Raw genomic sequence first — 20,656 nt, 5'->3', positions numbered from 1 at the left:
GTTATAGCCTTCAGTCCTAGTTTTTGATTCTCCTGCCTGTTTGCCTACCTGTGTATGACCATTGTCTGCCTGTGAACACAATTCCTACCTTTTGCGACGGCGAAATAAACACCTGCCGCGCTCTGTGCGTGAATCTACACCTTTTTCTCCCTGACTATTCATTACATGTAGTATCTTATTTATTGTTGGTTTCATAAATTTAAGTTGACCTATTTCCCTTGAGATCAGCAAGACTAAAATCAAACCAAGATGAGAGACGAATAAGAGAAAGTTGGTGGTTGCATAGTACCCCCCCCCACCTGAGTATTAACCGTTGTGTGTTTGAGCAAGAGTTTGTGTGCACCTGTGGTTGTGTGACTGCACGATAGGTTCCAAGAAGTGCCTCTATGTTACTGTGAATCTCTGTGGGAGAAGCCACTTCCTAGCTCCAGAACAGAAGCAGGGCAGGGCCCATAGAATGCAGGGGTATCATGCATATTCTGACTCACTCCTGTACCTCTGCTTGGTTAGGACTGGGGATTCTCAAATCCAGCTGAGGTTTCACACCTCAAGAAAACAACCCACTGCATTGTCTTGTCAACCTGAATAGTATTCCTTAAAATGACACTTCAGCGAGCCTGAAACCATACTCACGGCGTGAAGAGGTGCACCTTGGGTTTATCATCTCTAAGAAGGTAAATTAATTAATATAAGTATTGCAAACTGTTGGTACACTTGTGCTTATTATGTATGTAGCCATTAGGAAGGATTAACAGCAGGTTTCAAGTTAGTTCTGATAATAGAGTAAAACGTTTTCCAGAATGGTCCAGCAGCTATGTCATGAGGCCCACCTGGCTACCACAACAGACTGTCTGTAGTATTTGTATTTATTAGGGATCCCCATTAGCTGCTGCCAAGGCAGCACCTACTCTTCCTGGGGTCGACACATATTAAAGCATTTACATTATATATAAAACAGTACATCATATGACATTATTACACCACTACCTATCTACAATACAAAATGTTTAATACCACCATACAACAATATCACAATGTTTGCGTATGCATGTGTCTACCCTTGTGTGTGTCTCTTCACAGTCCCCGTTGTTCCATAAGGTTTATTTGTACCTGTTTTTTAAAATCGGATTCTACTTTTTGCATCAGTTACCTGATGTGAAAACAATTATATAAGAGCGTCTGCTAAATGGCTAAAATGTAGTGTGGAATAGAGTTCCATGTAGTCATGGCTCTATGCAGTACTGTGCACCTCCCATAGTCTGTTCTGGACTTGGGGACTGTGAAGAGAACTCTGGTGGCATGTCTTGTGGGGTATGCATGGGTGTCCGAGCTGTGTGCCAGTATTCCAAACAGACAGCTCGGTACATTCAGCTTGTCGACACCTCTTACAAAAACAAGCAGTGATGAAGTCAATCTCTCTTCCACTCTGAGCCAGGAGAGACTGACATGCATGTCATTAATGTTAGCTCTCCATGTACTTTTAAGGGCCAGCCTTGCTGCCCTGTTCTGAGCCAACTGCAATTTTCCCAAGTCCCTCTTTGTGGCACCTGACCACACTACTGAACATTAGTCTAGGTGCGACAAAACTAGGGCCTGTAGGACCTGCCTTGTTGATAATGTTGTTAAGAAGGCAGAGCAGCGCTTAATTATGGACATACTTCTCCCCATTTAAATACTGTTGTATCAATATGCTTTGACCATGACAGTCTACAATCCAGGGTTACTCCAAGCAGTTTAGTCACCTCAATTTCCACATTATTCATTATGAGATGTAGTTGAGGTTTAGGGTTTAGTGAATGATTTGACCCAAATACAATGCTTTTAGTTTTGGAAATATTCAGGACTAACTTATTCCTTGCCACCCATTCCGAAACTAACTGCAACTCTTTGTTAAGTGTTGCAGTTATTTCAGTTGCTGTAGTAGCTGACGTGTATAGTGTTCAGTCATCCGCATACATAGACACACTGGCTTTACTCAAAGCCAGTGGCATGTCGTTAGTAAAGATGGAAAAAAGCAAGGGGTCTAGACAGCTGCCCTGGGGAATTCCTGATCCTACCTGGATTTTGTTTGAAAGGCTTCCATTAAAGAACACCCTCCTGTGTTCTGTTAGACAAGTAACTCTTTATCCACATTATAGCAGGGGGTGTACAGCCATAACCCATAAGTTTTCCAGCAGCAGACTATGCTCGATAATGTCAAAAGCTGCACTAAAGTCTAACGTCCTTCTCTATAAGCATGCTGAAAGTTTGCTGTCAATTTGTTTACAGTAAAATTGTATCCGGTCAAACACAATTTTTTCCAATAGTTTACTAAGGGTTGGTAACAGGCTAATAGTAAGGTTTGTGGTCCCTACAATGAAGCTATACACAGGGAGTACCGGTACCAGATCAATGTGCAGGGGTATGAGGTAATTGAGGTAGATATTTACATGAAGACAGAGTAGAGTGGCTAGGCATCAGGATAGAGAGTAAAATAAAGAATAGAGTAGCAGCAGCATAGAATGAGTGTGAAAGTGTGTGTGTGTGTGTGTGTGTATGTGTGTTTGTGTTGTGTCGGTATAGGTGTGTTTGTGTTGTCGGTATAGGTGTGTGTGTGTGTGTGTTATGTGTGTCAGTGTAGTGTGTGTGTGTGTTTGTTTATCATGGTTCCCCAACTGGCGGCAAGCTGGCCGAATTTGGCCCGTGGATGACATTTTTTATATATACTGATATACAGTACCAGTCAAAAGTTTGGACACACCTACTCATTCCAGAGTTTTTCTTTATTTTTACTATTTTCTACATTGTTGAATAATAATGAAGATATCAAAACTATGAAATAACACACATGGAATCATGTAGTTACCAAAAAAGTGCTAAACAAATCAAAATATATTCAAATAGCCACCCTTTGCCTTGATGACAGCTTTGCACACTCTTGGCATTCTCTCAACCAGCTTCATGAGGTAGTCACCTGGAATGCAGTTCAATTAACAGGTGTGCCTTCTTAAAAGTTAATTTGAGTTATTCTTCAACAATCAATGGGTGTATATCATTAATTTATACATCAAAAAATGGATGTAGCAACTAAGGATTCCAGCTTTAACCATTATTTTCTTGTAAAATCCATATTCTTTGAGGTTTCAGGATTTTGAGGAACTCACTGTCCTGGTGCCTCATTTATCAAAGTGCATATGCACAAAAAATATTATAATCATTGCATGCACCATTTTTCCCGCAAAAATGTGTTTCTCAAATTTGAACTTGACAGGAAAGTACGCGTATCACCACGCAAATCTCAGACCACGGGTACGCACAACTTCTAGTGGTTGAAGAATTGTATTACAAGCAAATATTATTATTATTTTTTATTATCGGGGAAATTGAGTTGTTTGACAGTCAGGAATTAGAGAGCATTGTTTTGAAGGTTTGGACACCCTCCACAAATTAATTCCTCCTTTCCTCAGTCAGGAAGTTGTGCTATGTGTGCAAGTGACAGAAATATTAACGTTTTCTGTCTTACCATGTGTTATAGTGTTAAGAATGTGTTAGTTATTGCTGGTTACTACTCTGTATGATCATGGTGTAAAATGCGTGGGCCATGCACGTGTTACAGAGAGAGTGTGCAGAGCTGTGGCCTTGCATGATGACTAAAGAGTAACCTACTAAAAGGTCAACCTTCAACCCCAGGAGTGGAATTTCCAGTCTTGTGTAGTGGTGTGTGTGGTTGACTTCAGAGTAAAGTGTTGACTAGGGTTCAGTCAGTTCACATTTTGTGTTTTTTGAAACTCAAATGATATCAAATAAAAAATCTAATGAAATGTTATTTGTTACATGCGCCGAATACAACATTGTTTGTAACTTATTTTGTACATAATGTTGCTGCTACCATCTAATATGACCGAAAATAGCTTCTGGACATCAGAACAGCGATTACTCACCTTGAACTGGATGAATAATTTTCCTTTAATGAGTCTTTGAGAGGGATTCGCTCCAGACACCCGACAGGGCCCTCATCCCCGTCATTCGCAGTAGGAAAAAAAGGAGATATCGCGGAAGGAGGGTGCTTGGTAAGGAGCCGGCGATACTATTGGCCAATTTACAATCGCTTGATAATAAAGTGGACGAACTACAGGCACGTATATCCTACCAACAGGACATTAAAAACTGTAATATCTTATGTTTCACCAAGTCGTGGCTGAACAAAGACATGAATAACATACAGCTGGCGTGTTATACACTGTATTGGCAGGATAGAACACCAGCCTCTGGTAAGACAAGGGGTGGCGGTCTATGTATATTTGTAAACAGCTGGTGCACGATATCTAAGGAAGTCTCGAGGTTTTGCTCGCCTGAGGTAGAGTATCTCATGATAAGCTGTAGACCACACTATCTACCAAGAGAGTTTTCATCTATATTCTTCGTAGATGTCTATTTACCACCACAAACCGATGCTGGCACTAAGACCGCACTCAATTAACTGTATACGGCCATAAGCAAACAGGAAAACGCTCATCCAGAGGCAGCGCTCCTAGTGGCTGGGAACGTTAATGCAGGGAAACTTAAATCAGTTTTTCCTAATTTCTACCAGCATGTTAAATGTGCAACCAGAGGGAAAAACACTCAAGACCACCTTTACTTCACACACAGAGACGCGTACAAAGCTCTGCCTCGCCCTCCATTTGGAAAATCTGACCATAATTCTATCCTCCTGATTCCTGCATACAAGCAAAAACTAAAGCAGGAAGCACCAGTGACTCTGTCAATAAAAAAGTTGTCAGATGAAGCAGATGCTAAGCTACAGGACTATTTTGCTAGCACAGACTGGAATGTCTTCCGGGATTCTTCCGATGGCATTGAGGAGTACACCACATCAGTCACTGGCTTCATCAATAAGTGCATTGATGACGTCGTCCCCACAGTGACTGTACGTACATACGCCAATCAGAAGCCATGGATTACAGGCAACATCCGCACTGAGCTAAAGGGTAGAGCAGCCGCTTTCAAGGAGTAGAACTCTAACCCGGAAGCTTATAAGAAATCCCGCTATGCCCTCCACTACAAAGGGATGCACAGCCGCGAGCTGCCCAGTGACACGAGCCTACCAGACGAGCTAAATCACTTCTATGCTCGCTTCGAGGCAAGCAACACTGAAACATGCATGAGAGCATCAGCTGTTCCGAATGACTGTGTGATCACGCTCTCCATAGCCGATGTGAGTAATACCTTTTAAACTGGTCAACATTCACAAGGCCGCAGGGCCAGACGGATTACCAGGACGTGTACTCCGAGCATGCGCTGACCAACTGGCAAGTGTCTTCACTGACATTTTCAACCTCTCCCTGTCTGAGTCTGTAATACCAACATGTTTCAAGCAGACCACCATAGTCCCTGTGCCCAAGAACACTAACGTAACCTGCCTAAATGACTACCGACCCATAGCACTCACGTCTGTAGCCATGAAGTGCTTTGAAAGGCTGGTCATGGCGCACATCAACACCATTATTCCAGAAACCCTAGACCCACTCCAATTTGCATACCGCCCCAACAGATCCACAGATGATACAATCTCTATTGCGCTCCACACTGCCCTTTCACACCTGGACAAAAGGAACACCTATGTGCGAATGCTATTCATTGACTACAGTTCAGCGTTCAACACTATAGTGCCCTCAAAGCTCATCACTAAGCTAAGGACCCTGGGACTAAACACTTCCCTCTGCAACTGGATCCTGGACTTCCTGACGGGCCGACCCCAGGTGGTAAGGGTAGGTAACAACACATCGCTGATCCTCAACACGGGGGTCCCTCAGGAGTGCGTGCTCAGTCCCCTCCTGTACTCCCTGTTCACTCATGACTGAATGGCCAGGCAAGACTCCAACACCATCATTAAGTTTGCCGATGACACAACAGTGGTAGGCCTGATCACCGACAACGACGAGACAGCCTATAGGGAGGAGGTCAGAGACCTGGCCGTGTGGTGCCAGGACAACAACCTCTCCCTCAACGTGATCAAGAAAAAGGAGATGACTGTGGACTGTTGTCATATGCTCTAATGTCAACTGTTACACAGTCTGCATGACAACTTATGTCATATGTTATTACATGCTACAAATAACCAGATGTTATAAAATGTTATGTCATTTACCAACCTCTGTGTCACATTATTTAATTAAATAATGAGCGTCATAACCATGTCATATGGCTTTACAAAGTGTGCACAGACACCTTCAGTATAGTGACATTAATTTGAGGTGTTATGAAACAGTTACTGGATGAATGTGCTTATACCACAGGATGAGTTGAGTATCATAAAATGTTACCATTCAAATGATCTCCAAGAAACATAGGCAAATGTGAGCACAGATGTAGGCCTACTAAGGATATATGTTTTTCAAGGAGACTGCTCTGAGTTGTAGCTACAAATTGGACCACATCGAGATATAATAAAGCACACATTATAATACCAACATCTAACTTAATTAATCCATCCTCTTTCTCTCCGTTTGTTGGCACCATTCATTTTTAATCTTAGTGAACACCTTTCTCTATCTTTATCTTTCTGTCACTTTGTTTTAATCTCTCCATCAGTGTGTTTTGATGTGGTGGTTGTGCTGAGAAGTAGAGAGATCATTTCCTGTATCGCACAAGCAGTCATTATGGTCGACTCAATGTCAAGGGCTGAGGTTAATGTGGTGTGGGAGTCAGGCGCAGGACACCGAAGCTAGTCAAACAAAGTTTACTAGTGCAACACAAGGCAAAATACAATCAACGGCCTCAACATAAAACAGAGGCGAGCGATTACGCAAACTGTGCGTAAACTACAAAACAACAAACAGCGAAAACACGCAGCACTAACGGACAGGCGAATAACAACACACAAACTAACCAACACAAGACAGGCAACTTATAGGACACATAATCAGACACAAACGGACACAGGTGCAATAGACAGACAAAAGCAATCAAACATCGAAACATCTAACGGTGGCAGCTAGTACTCCGGGGACGGCGAACGCCGAAGCCTGCCCGAGCAAGGAGGAGGAGCAGCCTCGGCAGAATCCGTGACACTCAACATCAATCCGATTCTGGCGCCTACTAGCACTCTTGTTTGATGGGCGTCATAACCATGGGCAAATGGGAGCACAGATGTAGATTTCATTCTGGCGCCTACTAGCACTCTTGTTTCCACATCCTTTAGTGCTTCTGTCAAGGCACAGCCTTATCACTGTAGCCTAGCAGTTAACAGCGCTGGGCCAGTAACTGAAAGATCGCTGGTTCGAATCCCTGAGCCGGCTAGGTGAAAAATCTGTTGATGTGCCCTTGAGCAAGGCACTTAGCCCTAATTGCTCCTGCAAGTCGCTCTGGATAAGAGTGTCTGCTAAATGTCTAAAATATATATTTTTAAATGCATATCGTCAATGGCACATCATCCAGAATAGACACTATGATGTTACCCAATATAAAGCAAAGATATCGAACTAAACTCCATGTAGTAGCAGAATGTACATTTGATATCACAAGTGGACAAAGGTAGTGTGACACCTCACAGTTGATAACTTAGTTGTAATAACAGCTGTTATACAGTTAAACAGTTATACACCTCCACTGTGAAGTGTGTCTGTCAGACTTAGTATAAACTGGCCAGTCAACCAAACATCCCCCCTTGATAAAGAGTCAAGCTTGTATTGAAGGAGGGAATTGAAAACTCCAAGACTCAAGTCATGCAGTGAGTCAATCCAGACCAGCTGGGAACAGGAATATTAGCTTTCAAAACACTGACCTCAAGACTCTTGTGCTGCACAGTATCATCACTCCAGGGATGGCCAACCCTGCTCCTGGACAGCTACTGAGTATGCAGGCTTTTGCTATAACACACCTGATGTTTGACATTTTACTGAACCGTTAGGATCTAGTAATGCAAGCATTTCGCTGCGCCCACTATAACATCTGCTAAACTGTGTATGCGAGCAATAAACTTTGATTAGATTTTTTTGATTCAACTCATCAATATATTGGTGAGCATCTAGTAGAATCAGGTGTTCTTGTTAAGGGTTTGAATGCAGCAGGGTAGTTCTCCCGGGTTAGTGTTGCTCACCCCGGGTGATCATTTTCTCTCTCCGTTACAGTTGTTTTATGTTTTACCTTTAGTCATCCAGTTAACACCAGAGCCCTGGAGATGTCAGTCAGTCTTTCTGTGGTGGAATGGGGAATGTGTCTGGCCCTGTTCCAGGTATGAGGTATGAGGTATTAGCCTGCCTGCCTGCCTGCCACGGGCTGTGGTGGTTGACTACCGTGGTGACTCCTGTAGTCAAATATTATTTGTTTTCCGTAAAGGCCTGCCCCAAATTGCCTCTACACAGCAAAATTCCCCTGTGGACTTCACCAAGTGAGATCCTAAGTGAATATGATATCATTAAAATGTAACTATTTAAGACTATTCAAAATCATGTTTTTCATGAAATTTGATGATATTTTAAGGAAAGCAGATCAAAGTATGATGACCAAAGTACAGTGCCTTGCAAAAGTATTCATCCCCCTTGGCGTTTTTCCTATTTTGTTGCATTACAACCTGTAATTTAAATTGATTTTTATTTGGATTTCATATAATGGCCATACACAAAATAGTCCAAATTGGTGAAGTGAAATGAAAAAAATAACTTGTTTCAAAAAATTCTAAAAAATAAATAACGGAAAAGTGGTGCGTGCATACAGTGGGGAAAAAAGTATTTAGTCAGCCACCAACTGTGCAAGTTCTTCCACTTAAAAAGATGATAGAGGCCTGTAATTTTCATCATAGGTACACGTCAACTATGACAGACAAATTGAGAAAAAAAATCCAGAAAATCGCATTGTAGGATTTTTAATGAATTTATTTGCAAATTATGGCGGAAAATAAGTATTTGGTCACCTACAAACAAGCAAGATATCTGGCTCTCACAGACCTGTAACTTCTTCTTTAAGAGGCTCCTCTGTCCTCCACTCGTTACCTGTATTAATGGCACCTGTTTGAACTTGTTATCAGTATAAAAGACACCTGTCCACAACCTCAAACAGTCACACTCCAAACTCCACTATGGCCAAGACCAAAGAGCTGTCAAAGGACACCAGAAACAAAATTGTAGACCTGCACCAGGCTGGGAAGACTGAATCTGCAATAGGTAAGCAGCTTGGTTTGAAGAAATCAACTGTGGGAGCAATTATTAGGAAATGGAAGACATACAAGACCACTGATAATCTCCCTCGATCTGGGGCTCCACGCAAGATCTCACCCCGTGGGGTCAAAATGATCACAAGAACGGTGAGCAAAAATCCCAGAACCACACGGGGGGACCTAGTGAATGACCTGCAGAGAGCTGGGACCAAAGTAACAAAGCCTACCATCAGTAACACACTACGCCGCAAGGGACTCAAATCCTGCAGTGCCAGACGTGTCCCCCTGCTTAAGCCAGTACATGTCCAGGCCCGTCTGAAGTTTGCTAGAGTGCATTTGGATGATCCAGAAGAGGATTGGGAGAATGTCATATGGTCAGATAAAACCAAAATATAACTTTTTGGTAAAAACTCAACTCGTCGTGTTTGGAGAACAATGAATGCTGAGTTGCATCCAAAGAACACCATACCTACTGTGAAGCATGGGGGTGGAAACATCATGCTTTGGGGCTGTTTTTCTGCAAAGGGACCAGGACGACTGATCCGTGTAAAGGAAAGAATGAATGGGGCCATGTATCATGAGATTTTGAGTGAAAACCTCTTTCCATCAGCAAGGGCATTGAACCTGAAACGTGGCTTGGTCTTTCAGCATGACAATGATCCCAAACACACCGCCCGGGCAACGAAGGAGTGGCTTCGTAAGAAGCATTTCAAGGTCCTGGAGTGGCCTAGCCAGTCTCCAGATCTCAACCCCATAGAAAATCTTTGGAGGGAGTTGAAAGTCCGTGTTGCCCAGCGACAGCCCCAAAACATCACTGCTCTAGAGGAGATCTGCATGGGGGAATGGGCCAAAATACCAGCAACAGTGTGTGAAAACCTTGTGAAGACTTACAGAAAACGTTTGACCTGTGTCATTGCCAACAAAGGGTATATAACTAAGTATTGAGAAACTTTTGTTATTGACCAAATACTTATTTTCCACCATAATTAGCTAATAAATTCATTAAAAATCCTACAATGTGATCTTCTGGATTTTTTTTTCTCATTTTGTCTGTCATAGTTGACGTGTACCTATGATGAAAATTACAGGCCTCTCTCATCTTTTTAAGTGGGAGAACTTGCACAATTGGTGGCTGACTAAATACTTTTTTTCCCCACTGTATGTATTCACCCCCTTTGCTATGAAGGCCCTAAATAAGATCTGGTGCAACCAATTACCTTCAGAAGTCGCATAATTAGTTAAATAAAGTCCACCTGTGTGCAATCTACAGTGAGGGAAAAAAGTATTTGATCCCCTGCTGATTTTGTACGTTTGCCCACTGACAAAGACATGATCAGTCTATCATTTTAATGGTAGGTTTATTTGAACAGTGAGAGACAGAATAACAACAATAAAATCCAGAAAAATGCATGTCAAAAATGTTATAAATTGATTTGCATTTTAATGAGGGAAATAAGTATTTGACCCCTCTGCAAAACATCACTTAGTATTTGGTGGCAAAACCCTTGTTGGCAATCACAGAGGTCAGATGTTTCTTGTAGTTGGCCACCAGGTTTGCACACATCTCAGGAGGGATTTTGTCCCACTCCTCTTTGCAGATCTTCTCCAAGTCATTAAGGTTTCAAGGCTGATGTTTGGCAACTCGAACCTTCAGCTCCCTCCACAGATTTTCTATGGGATTAAGGTCTGGAGACTGGCTAGGCCACTCCAGGACCTTAATGTGCTTCTTCTTGAGCCACTCCTTTGTTGCCTTGGCCGTGTGTTTTGGGTCATTGTCATGCTGGAATACCCATCCACAACCCATTTTCAATGCCCTGGCTGAGGGAAGGAGGTTCTCACCCAAGATTTGACGGTACATGGCCCCGTCCATCGTCCCTTTGATGTGGTGAAGTTGTCCTGTCCCCTTAGCAGAAAAACACCCACAAAGCATAATGTTTCCACCTCCATGTTTGACGGTCGGGATGGTGTTCTTGGGGTCATAGGCAGCATTCCTCCTCCTCCAAACAAGGCGAGTTGAGTTGATCCCAAAGAGCTCGATTTTGGTCTCATCTGACCACAACACTTTCACCCAGTTCTCCTCTGAATCATTCAGATGTTCATTGGCACACTTCAGACCGGCCTGTATATGTGCTTTCTTGAGCAGGGGGACCTTGCGGGCGCTGCAGGATTTCAGTCCTTCACGGCATAGTGTGTTACCAATTGTTTTCTTGGTGACTATGGTCCCAGCTGCCTTGAGATCATTGACAAGATCCTCCCGTGTAGTTCTGGGCTGATTCCTCACCGTTCTCATGATCAATGCAACTCCATGAGGTGAGATCTTGCATGGAGCCCCAGGCCGAGGGAGATTGACAGTTCTTTTGTGTTTCTTCCATTTGCGAATAATTGCACCAACTGTTGTCACCTTCTCACCAAGCTGCTTGGCGATGGTCTTGTAGCCCATTCCAGCCTTGTGTAGGTCTACAATCTTGTCCTTGACATCCTTGGAGAGCTCTTTGGTCTTGGCCATGGTGGAGAGTTTGGAATCTGATTGATTGATTGCTTCTGTGGACAGGTGTCTTTTATACAGGTAACAAGTTGAGATTAGGAGCACTCCCTTTAAGAGTGTGCTCCTAATCTCAGCTCGTTACCTGTATAAAAGACACCTGGGAGCCAGAAATCTTTCTGATTGAGAGGGGGTCAAATACTTATTTCCCTCATTAAAATGCAAATCAATTGATAACATTTTTGACATGCGTTCTTCTGGATTTTTGTTGTTGTTATTCTGTCTCTCACTGTTCAAATAAACCTACCATTAAAATTATAGACTGATCATGTCTTTGTCAGTGGGCAAACATACAAAATTAGCAGGGGATCAAATACTTTTTTCCCTCACTGTATGTGTCACATGATCTGGCACATGATCTCAGTATATATACACCTGTTCTGAAAGGCCCCAGAGTCTGCAACACCACTAAGCAAGGGGCACCACCAAGCAAGGGGCACCATGAAGACCAAGGAGCTCTCCAACCAGGTCAGGTACAAATTTGTGGAGAAGTACAGATCAGGGTTGGGTTATAAAAAAATATCAGAAACTTTTAACATCCCACGGAGCACCATTAAATCCATTATAAAAATGTTTAAAGACTATGGCACCACAACAAACCTGCCAAGAGAGGGCCGCCCGCACACCAAAACTCACGGACCAGGCAAGGAGGGCATTAATCAGAGAGGCAACAAAGAGACCAAAGATAACCCTGAAAGAGCTGCAAAGCTCCACAGCGGAGATTGGAGTATCTGTCCATAGGACCACTTTAAGCCGTTTTACGGAAGAGTGACCAGAAAAAAACCCATTGCTTAAAGAAAAAAATAAGCAAACATGTTTGGTGTTCACCAAAAGACATGTGGGAGACTCCCCAAACATATGGATGAAGGTACTCTGTTCAGATGAGACTAAAATTGAGCTTTTTGGCCATCAAGGAAAATGCTATGTCTGGCGCAAACCCAAAACCTCTTATCACCTCGAGACCACCATCCCTGGTGGTGGCAGCATCATGCTGTGGGGATGTTTTTCATTGGCAGGGACTGGGAAACTGGTCAGAATTAAAGGAATGATGAATGGCGCTAAATACAGGGAAATTCCTGAGGGAATGTCACGTTCGTTCATAGACGGGTCAGACCAAGGCGCAGCGTGATATGCATACATGTTTATTAAATGAATAAACACAACGACAAAACAATAAACCAACGATACGTGACGTTCTACGGTACACACAACAAACCTCACACGGAACAAGATCCCACAACCCACTAGTGCCAATAGGCTGCCTAAGTATGGTCCCCAATCAGAGACAACGAGCGACAGCTGCCTCTGATTGGGAACCACACCGGCCAACATAGATCTAGACATACTAGATCCTACAACATAGAACAAACACAACAAGGAATATACACACCCTGACTCAACATATAAGCGTCCCCTGAGTCAGGGCGTGACAGTACCCCCCCCCCCAAAGGGGACTCCGACCGCACAACATAAACATAACAGGGTAGGTGCCGGGTGGGCATTCCGCCTCAGAGGCGGATCCGGCTCAGGCCATGACGACCTCTCACTCTTCGCTTCCCAGTTGCGCCCCTGGTCTGGTCTAGACATCGGCGCGTTGCTTCCCCGCTCCTTCCTCCCACTATACTCCAAGCCCTGTCTGGACCCTGGTGTGAGAGACCCAGAACCTGGAGAGGGGCTGACGTCTGGGTCTGGACTGGAGCCGCTGACCGGAGCTGGACCGGGCACCGGTGGAGCGGACTGCTCAGGCTCCGGACTGGAGCCGCTGACCGGAGCTGGATCAGGCACCGGTGGAGCGGACTGCTCTGGCTCCGGAGTGGAGCCGCTGACCGGAGCTGGACTGGACCCCAGTGAAGCGGATTGCTCTGGCTCCGGAGTGAAGGCATGTTTGCATAGGGACGTGGTTTATATAGCCAGAAAGCTACTCTACTGGTGCCAAATTTGACTTTAGGGTGTCATCAAATATAAATAAAAGTTTTCCCTGTTTATCTATGGCAAAGATACTTATATGTTTCCCCTTTCATCTGTGACTGGTGTTAGCTTGCTACTGGCTAGCTAGGTTTTCAGCCAGCATGGAACAAAGGGGGGAAGGGTCATTCAAAACGCTGACGCAGTTGTCAAGTCAACACATCCATCAGTGCTCTTGTGAACTGCGTCACAAGTGACATGCCAAACAAGAGATGTATAAAAAAGAATTGATATCATTGATGCAATTTCAGTGTTTGAGTTGCTTTGTGTATCACCAAATTTGCTTGAGATGATTTTGCTGCAACACTGCTCACTGCATCCAAGTTGCTTGACATGGGAGTTTCAAAGAGCTGTCAGTCAAGGCGAGATCATGAATATAAGCTCCCTGCACACTCAGCCTCTTTTCAAACTTCCTGGTAGTTAGCCATGACAGAAAAAGTACTTTTCAGAATTACTGTTCAATACCTTTAACACAATACAATATGTATTTCTTAAGGCCTCATGAGGGCTTACACTCTAAAACATCCTGGGTTGTTTGGATGACCAAACTGCTGGGTTGCAGGCATTGGGTCACTTAGTTTGGTTGTTTTTTAAAAAGAGCAAGGTTGGTTTGGTGATGCTGGGTTATTGTGATTTTACAGAGGGGGTCAAATCATAATAAGACTGGAGGCTTAGCGTAGTAGGGCGTGGCTTTCAGGAAGTTATTTTTGTCCACCCATGGGAGTAAATGTAATTCCGGTTAATCTGTTCTGTTGAATTGTTAGCACATGTCACGGTTGAACACTTACATATTTGTAGTTATAATTAAGCCTACAGAAGTATACCAAAAAAAAAAAAAATAGTATATGAGTTCCTTAAAAGCCTATGCAAATCATAATGTGATATCCCCAATGGTATAGTAACCACTTTAGTGTAATATGTAAATAATAATGTTCATATTTTTGTATTAGATTATGTGACGTGCAATAATTTTCAAGGAAAATTTGACATTGCAGTCTACAAAATTAACATGATCGACAGGACTGACATTTACTCTCACGGATGGCCAAAAATAACTATCTAAATGCCACACACCTAATAAGCCACACCTCCTGAAAATAAGCTATGGATTACATAAAAAAAGATAGAACTGCTTGGTCAACCCAGAAAGAAAATGAATAAAAACCCAATGGATGGTTAAATTAACCCATGTTTGGATACTCGGAAAAACCCAACATGTTGGGTTATTCATGCAACCTGTCACATTATGCTGGCTTGCAAAGTGATGTCTAATTCTGATAGAAATCCAGCCGGAATGGGGATATCCAACCTTTTGAATTTTATATCACCCACAACTTGCATTTAGAATTCCTGCCAGGGTTGGGAAAAGTGAAATATGAGACTACCTAAAACATCTAAACTGGAACAACCTTTTCAGTAACGGCTAAATAAGTCCAAGTAACATATCGGATTAGTTTAGAATATGTATGACATTTATATCTGAGATGCATAACATTAATTAATCAATGTACATGCAAAAACATAGATATATCATTTCTTTTATGTTTTTTAAATCAACCTGAAATAGAGCACGCTGTGAAATATGATTATGATGGGTGTGGTTTTGGTTCAACTCTGGTTATTAACACCAACATTGAGTGTTAATTCAACATTTAATTGTTATGTTCAGAGTGTAGGCCCTTAACATTAGAGCATATGAATTACATATTGTATTGTGTTAAAGAATAAACCATATATGATAACATTTTTGCTCAGGATATCACTTGGTGAAGTCCCTAGGACTGAAAATGGATGAATGCAACAACCATGTCTCTGTCACTAACAAATACAGTCATGAATAGTACTGTAACTCTACAATTCACTTGAAAGGCAAGGCACTCTGGGAAAAAAAATAAGGCTTTACACCAAGCAGTGTGTTAATTGAACACTTTCCAGTGTCTATAGGGGTCCACACTTTCAGTGTTAATTTAAAACTCTCAGTCTATAATTTGCTGTGTAGCTCTGGTGTGTGTTTGTGTGGGAAACAGACATTCAGTTGACAAGTAAGGGATTCAGTGGATGGTCAGAAAGAAGCATGATACGTTTGTGTGTGTGAGATCATTTCTTTTGCTGAAGATTTTGGATAGTGTGATGTGACCCTTGATTCTGATAGTTTGTTTGACCCTATTATGGCAATGCCTGACTAAAACTCACAAGTGATTCTGTGTGTCTCTTTGTTTCAGCTATGGATTGGAGTCAGATGTTGCAGCTCTCACTCTTCTCACTCCTCTGTCTCACTGGCAGCGCCAAGGCAGTAGGAGGTAAGTAGCATGGACTTTACCAACATAATTCATCAGCCATTAATTAATCAATCAATCAATCATGTTACGAGGACAGCTAGAAGTACAGATTGAATTAAACTGTATCAATTGAACAGCTCTATAGGCAGAAACATGGTCCTTCACTTTGTCATGACTTAACTCTGACCTCTGGTGGGTGTTGATGGAATTAAATCCTTTGAAACAGCAGCCCTGCAAATATCTATGTTTCTTGTTGTTCTGAAAGGTTAAGCACACAGCAAATTCTCCAGTTTAAAAAAAACAGAGTTTTAAAGGTCCTGAACAGTCATTCTGAAAAGTACTTTTTCTCTCATGGGTAACTACCAGGAAGTTGAAAAAGACAGGATGAGTGGGGGGTGAGCTTATATTAATTAGTTCGCCTTGACTGACAGCTCTTTGAAACACCTATGTCAAGCAACTTGGATGCAGTGAGCAGTGTTGCAGTAAAATCATCTCAAGCATATTTGGTGACACAAAAAGCAACTCAAACAACATTGAAATTGCATCATTGATGTCATTTATATATATATATATCTCCCGTTTGGCATGTCTTTTGTGATGTGTTTCACAGCAGCACTGACGGATGTGTTGACATGACAACTGAGTCAGAGTTTTGAATGACCCTTCTCCCCCTTTTGTTCCATGCTGGCTGAAGACCTCGCTAGCCAGTAACTAGCTAACACCAGACACAGATGAAAGGGGAAACATATACGAATATTTGCCATAGATTGATAGGGTAAACTTGTAATTATATTTGCTGACACCATTCAGTCACATTTTGGCGCCAGTAGAGTAGCTATCTAGATGTATAAACCACGCCCCTCTGCCCCGATGTTGGTTAAAAGGCGGTACTTATTTAAGTTAGGTAAGAGAATATCATGTTACAGTACCAGTGGTGTGTTAAAATGAGAGTTAAGGTGATGTCACGTTGTCCCCTAAATAATGAATCCAAGTGTTTGACATGGGGGAGGGGACCAGTAACTTTATGATCAAACTTTATCAATGTATAACTTATCATACTTTAGTCATCATACTTTGATCTGGTTTCCTTCAAATATCATCACATTTCATGAAAAACATCATTTTAACTATTCATGACCTTTAAATCAACACTGAAAGTGTTGTCTATGGACCCCATATAAACACCGGAACAGTGTTAAATTAACTTACGGATTAGTGTAAAGCCTTATTCAAATATTTCCCAGAGTGCCTTGCCTTTTGAGTAAATTGTAGAGTTATCACCAATGACTATATTTGTTATTGACAGAGACATGGATGATGTATTCATCCATTTTCAGTCCTATGGACTTCACCCAGTATTAAGTGAGATCCTAAGTCAATGTTATCATTAAAAATATATATGTTTAACACAATACCACACGCCATTTTGAGGGCCTAGTTTTACCCTTTTTTAGGGGCCTGAAACTCATACATATAACTTTGAACTAAAACCACGTCATTATTATCATATTTCCCAGCAGGTTCTATTGCAGGTTGATATTTCAGAATTGTTTGTTTCAATATCTATGTTTGTGCACATACATTGATTGACTGATTAATCTTGTGCTACACAAAGATAAATGACATACATTTTTATAAACTAATCCAATTAGTTAGTTCAAATCAGTTAGTTCCTAATGTTCCTAACCCAGGCAGTCATTCTGAATGCAGATTTCAGGTGAATAATTATTCCAACTGTTGGATCTCCACCCACTGATTGGATTCCAATAGGAATTACATGTCACCTTGCAAGCTAGCATAATGTGACTTGCAGGCCTGATGTGGCTTGTAAACCATGGGTTTCAGGCCCTTGTGTTACAATCTCAGAATAAAAGGTTTACATTTGTGACTAAAGGGAGACAAACACTTATTTATCTTTGTGTAGCATAATATTAATCAATCAATCAATGCACCTGCACAAATATAGATATTGAAACAAACAATTCTAAAAACAATCATCCTGCGATAGAGCAAGCTGGGAAATATGATAATGATGGGCATGGTTTTAGTTCAAAGTGACGTGCATGAGTTTCAGGCTCCTTTATTTGGTTAAAACTATGCCCACAAAATAAAGCCTTATGAAATAAATACAGTGCACAACTATTCAGACCCCTTCACCTTTTCCACATTTTGTTACGTTACAGCCTTATTCTAAAATTGATTAAATGCACATTTTTCCTCATCAATCTACACAAAATACCCCATAAAGACAAAGTGAGAAAACAGGTTTTTAGAAATGTTTACCAAAAAAAATAAACAAGTATTTACATAAATATTCAGACCCTTTGCTATGAGACTCGAAATTGAGCTCAGGTGCATCCTATTTCCATTGATCATCCTTGAGATGTTTCTACAACTTGATTGGAGTCCACCTGTGGTAAATTCAATTGATTGGACATGATTTGGAAAGGCACACACCTGTCCCACAGTTGACAGTGCATGTCAGAGCAAAAACCAAGCCATGAGGTCAAAGGAATTGTCCGTTGAGCTCCAAGAAAGGATTGTGTCGAGGCACAGATATGGAGAAGGGTACCAAAACCTTTCTGCAGCATTGAAGGTCCCCAAGAACACAGTGCCCTCCATCATTCTTAAATGGAAGAAGTTTGGAACCACCAAGACTCTTACTATAGCTTGCAGCCTGGCCAAACTGAGCAATCAGGGGAGAAGGTTCTTGGTTAGGGAGGTGACCAAGAACCTGATGGTCACTCTGACAGAGCTCCAGAGGTCCTCTATGGAGATGGGAGAACCTTCCAGAAGGACAACCATCTCTGCAGCACTCCACCAATCAGGCCTTTATGGTAGAGATGCCAGACGGAAGCCACTCCTCAGTAAAAGGCACATGACAGCCCGCTTACGTTTACATTTTACATTTTAGTCATTTAGCAGACGCTTTTAGCCAGAGCGACTTACAGTTAATAAAAATAAAAAAAAATTATACTGGCCCCCCGTGGGAATCAATCCCACAACCCTGACGTTGCAAACGCCATGCTCTACCAACTGAGCTACATCCCTGCCGGCCATTCCCTCCCCTACCCTGCACGACGCTGGGCCAATTGTGCGCCGCCCCATGGGTCTCCCGGTCACGGCCGGCTACGACAGAGCCTGGATCGAACCAGGATCTCTAGTGGCACGGCTAGCACTGCGATGCAGTGCCTTAGACCACTGCGCCACTCGGGAGTTTGCCAAAAGGCACCTAAGGACTCTCAGACCAAGAGAAACAAGATTATCTGGTCTAATGAAACCAAGATTGAACTCTTTGGCCTGAATGCCAAGCGTCCCGTCTGGAGGAAACCAGGCACCACTCATCACCTGGCCAATACCATCCCTACGGTGAAGCATGGTGGTGGCAGCATCTTGATGTGGAAAGGTGAACGGAGCAAAGTACAGAAGAGAGATCCTTGATGAAAACCTGCTCCACACCTCAGACTGGGGCGATGGTTCACCTTCCAACAGGACAACGACCCTAAGCACACAGCCAAGACAACGCAGGAGTGGCTTCGGGACAGGCCTCTGAATGTCCTTGAGTGGCCCAGCCAGAGCCCGGACATGAACCCGATCGAACAGCTCTGGAGAGACCTGAAAATAGCTGTGCAGCGATGCTCCCCATGTAACCTTACAGAGCTTGACAGGATCTGCAGAGAGGGATGGGAGAAACTCCCCAAATACAGGTGTGCCAAGCTTGTGGCATCATACCCAAGAAGACTCGAGGCTGTAATCGCTGCCAAAGGTGCTTCAACAAAGTACTGAGTAAAGGGTCTGAATATTTATGTAAATGTGATATTTCAGTTTTTAATTTTTAATTGATTTGCAAAAAAAAATGTAAAACCTGTTTTTGCTTTGTCAATATGGGGTATTTTGTGTAGATTGATAAGGAAAAAAACACATTTATTTAAGGCTGTAACGTAACAAAATGTGGAACAAGTGAAGGGGTCTGAATACTTTCCGAATGCACTGTATGGCATTGTGTTAAATATATATATATATATATATATATATATATATATATATATTTTATGACAACATATTCATTTAGGATCTCACTTTTTGAAGTCCGTAGGTCCAAAAATGGATTAATGCAACAACCATGTCTCTGTCACTTACAAATACAGTGGTGGTAACTCTACAATTTGCTTGAAAGGCAAGGCACTGTGGGAATATTTGAAAAAGGCTTTACACTAATCAGTGTGTTAATTTAACACTGTTCTGGTGTCTATATGGGTCCACAGACTCAACACTTTCAGTATTGATTTAACACCATCAGTGTTCTTAGTTATTATTTGTTTTACTGGATAATTTGTTGTGAAGAGATATATTTTGAAGGGACCATCTCTGTAAAGACTCTGTCTATGCATACTACATGACACGCGTAATAATTGCATAATTTCTTTGCCGTGCATCATTTCTCCAACATGTGTTTTTCTTTAAAGAGGTGGCCTCAATAAAAAAGATGGTGGTCCGCAAACAGTCCCTGTGCCGCATGTTTGTCTTTACTTTACTTTATATACTCTTTGTGTGCAGATCTCTGTGAGGACAAAGGACGAGAGGTTGAGCGGGTGTTTTCAGTTTCCGGTGATGCTGCCATGTTAACATCCACCCTGGTGGACCTCAATGTGTTTGACAACGGCAGCATCCCCTATAACATCTCATGGTATGACCCAAGGACTGGGAGAGAGCTGACCAGGGAGACAAGAAAGACTT

The 20,656-nt window shown here is 42.3% G+C and overlaps 1 long non-coding RNA gene across 1 annotated transcript; it reads left to right on the top strand.

Annotated features, from left to right (window-relative positions):
- The first annotated feature begins 459 nt into the window (after positions 1 to 459).
- LOC121565970 lies at positions 460 to 20,655 on the top strand. The gene is made up of 3 exons (XR_006660020.1): positions 460 to 674; positions 15,863 to 15,940; positions 20,477 to 20,655. It is a non-coding gene; the product is annotated as an uncharacterized LOC121565970 (long non-coding RNA).
- Position 20,656: the final 1 nt, after the last annotated feature.

This window comes from Coregonus clupeaformis, unplaced genomic scaffold, assembly GCF_020615455.1.
Source record: "Coregonus clupeaformis isolate EN_2021a unplaced genomic scaffold, ASM2061545v1 scaf2170, whole genome shotgun sequence".
Taxonomy (NCBI): domain Eukaryota; kingdom Metazoa; phylum Chordata; class Actinopteri; order Salmoniformes; family Salmonidae; genus Coregonus; species Coregonus clupeaformis.
This window is presented reverse-complemented; position numbering and strand designations above follow the sequence as displayed.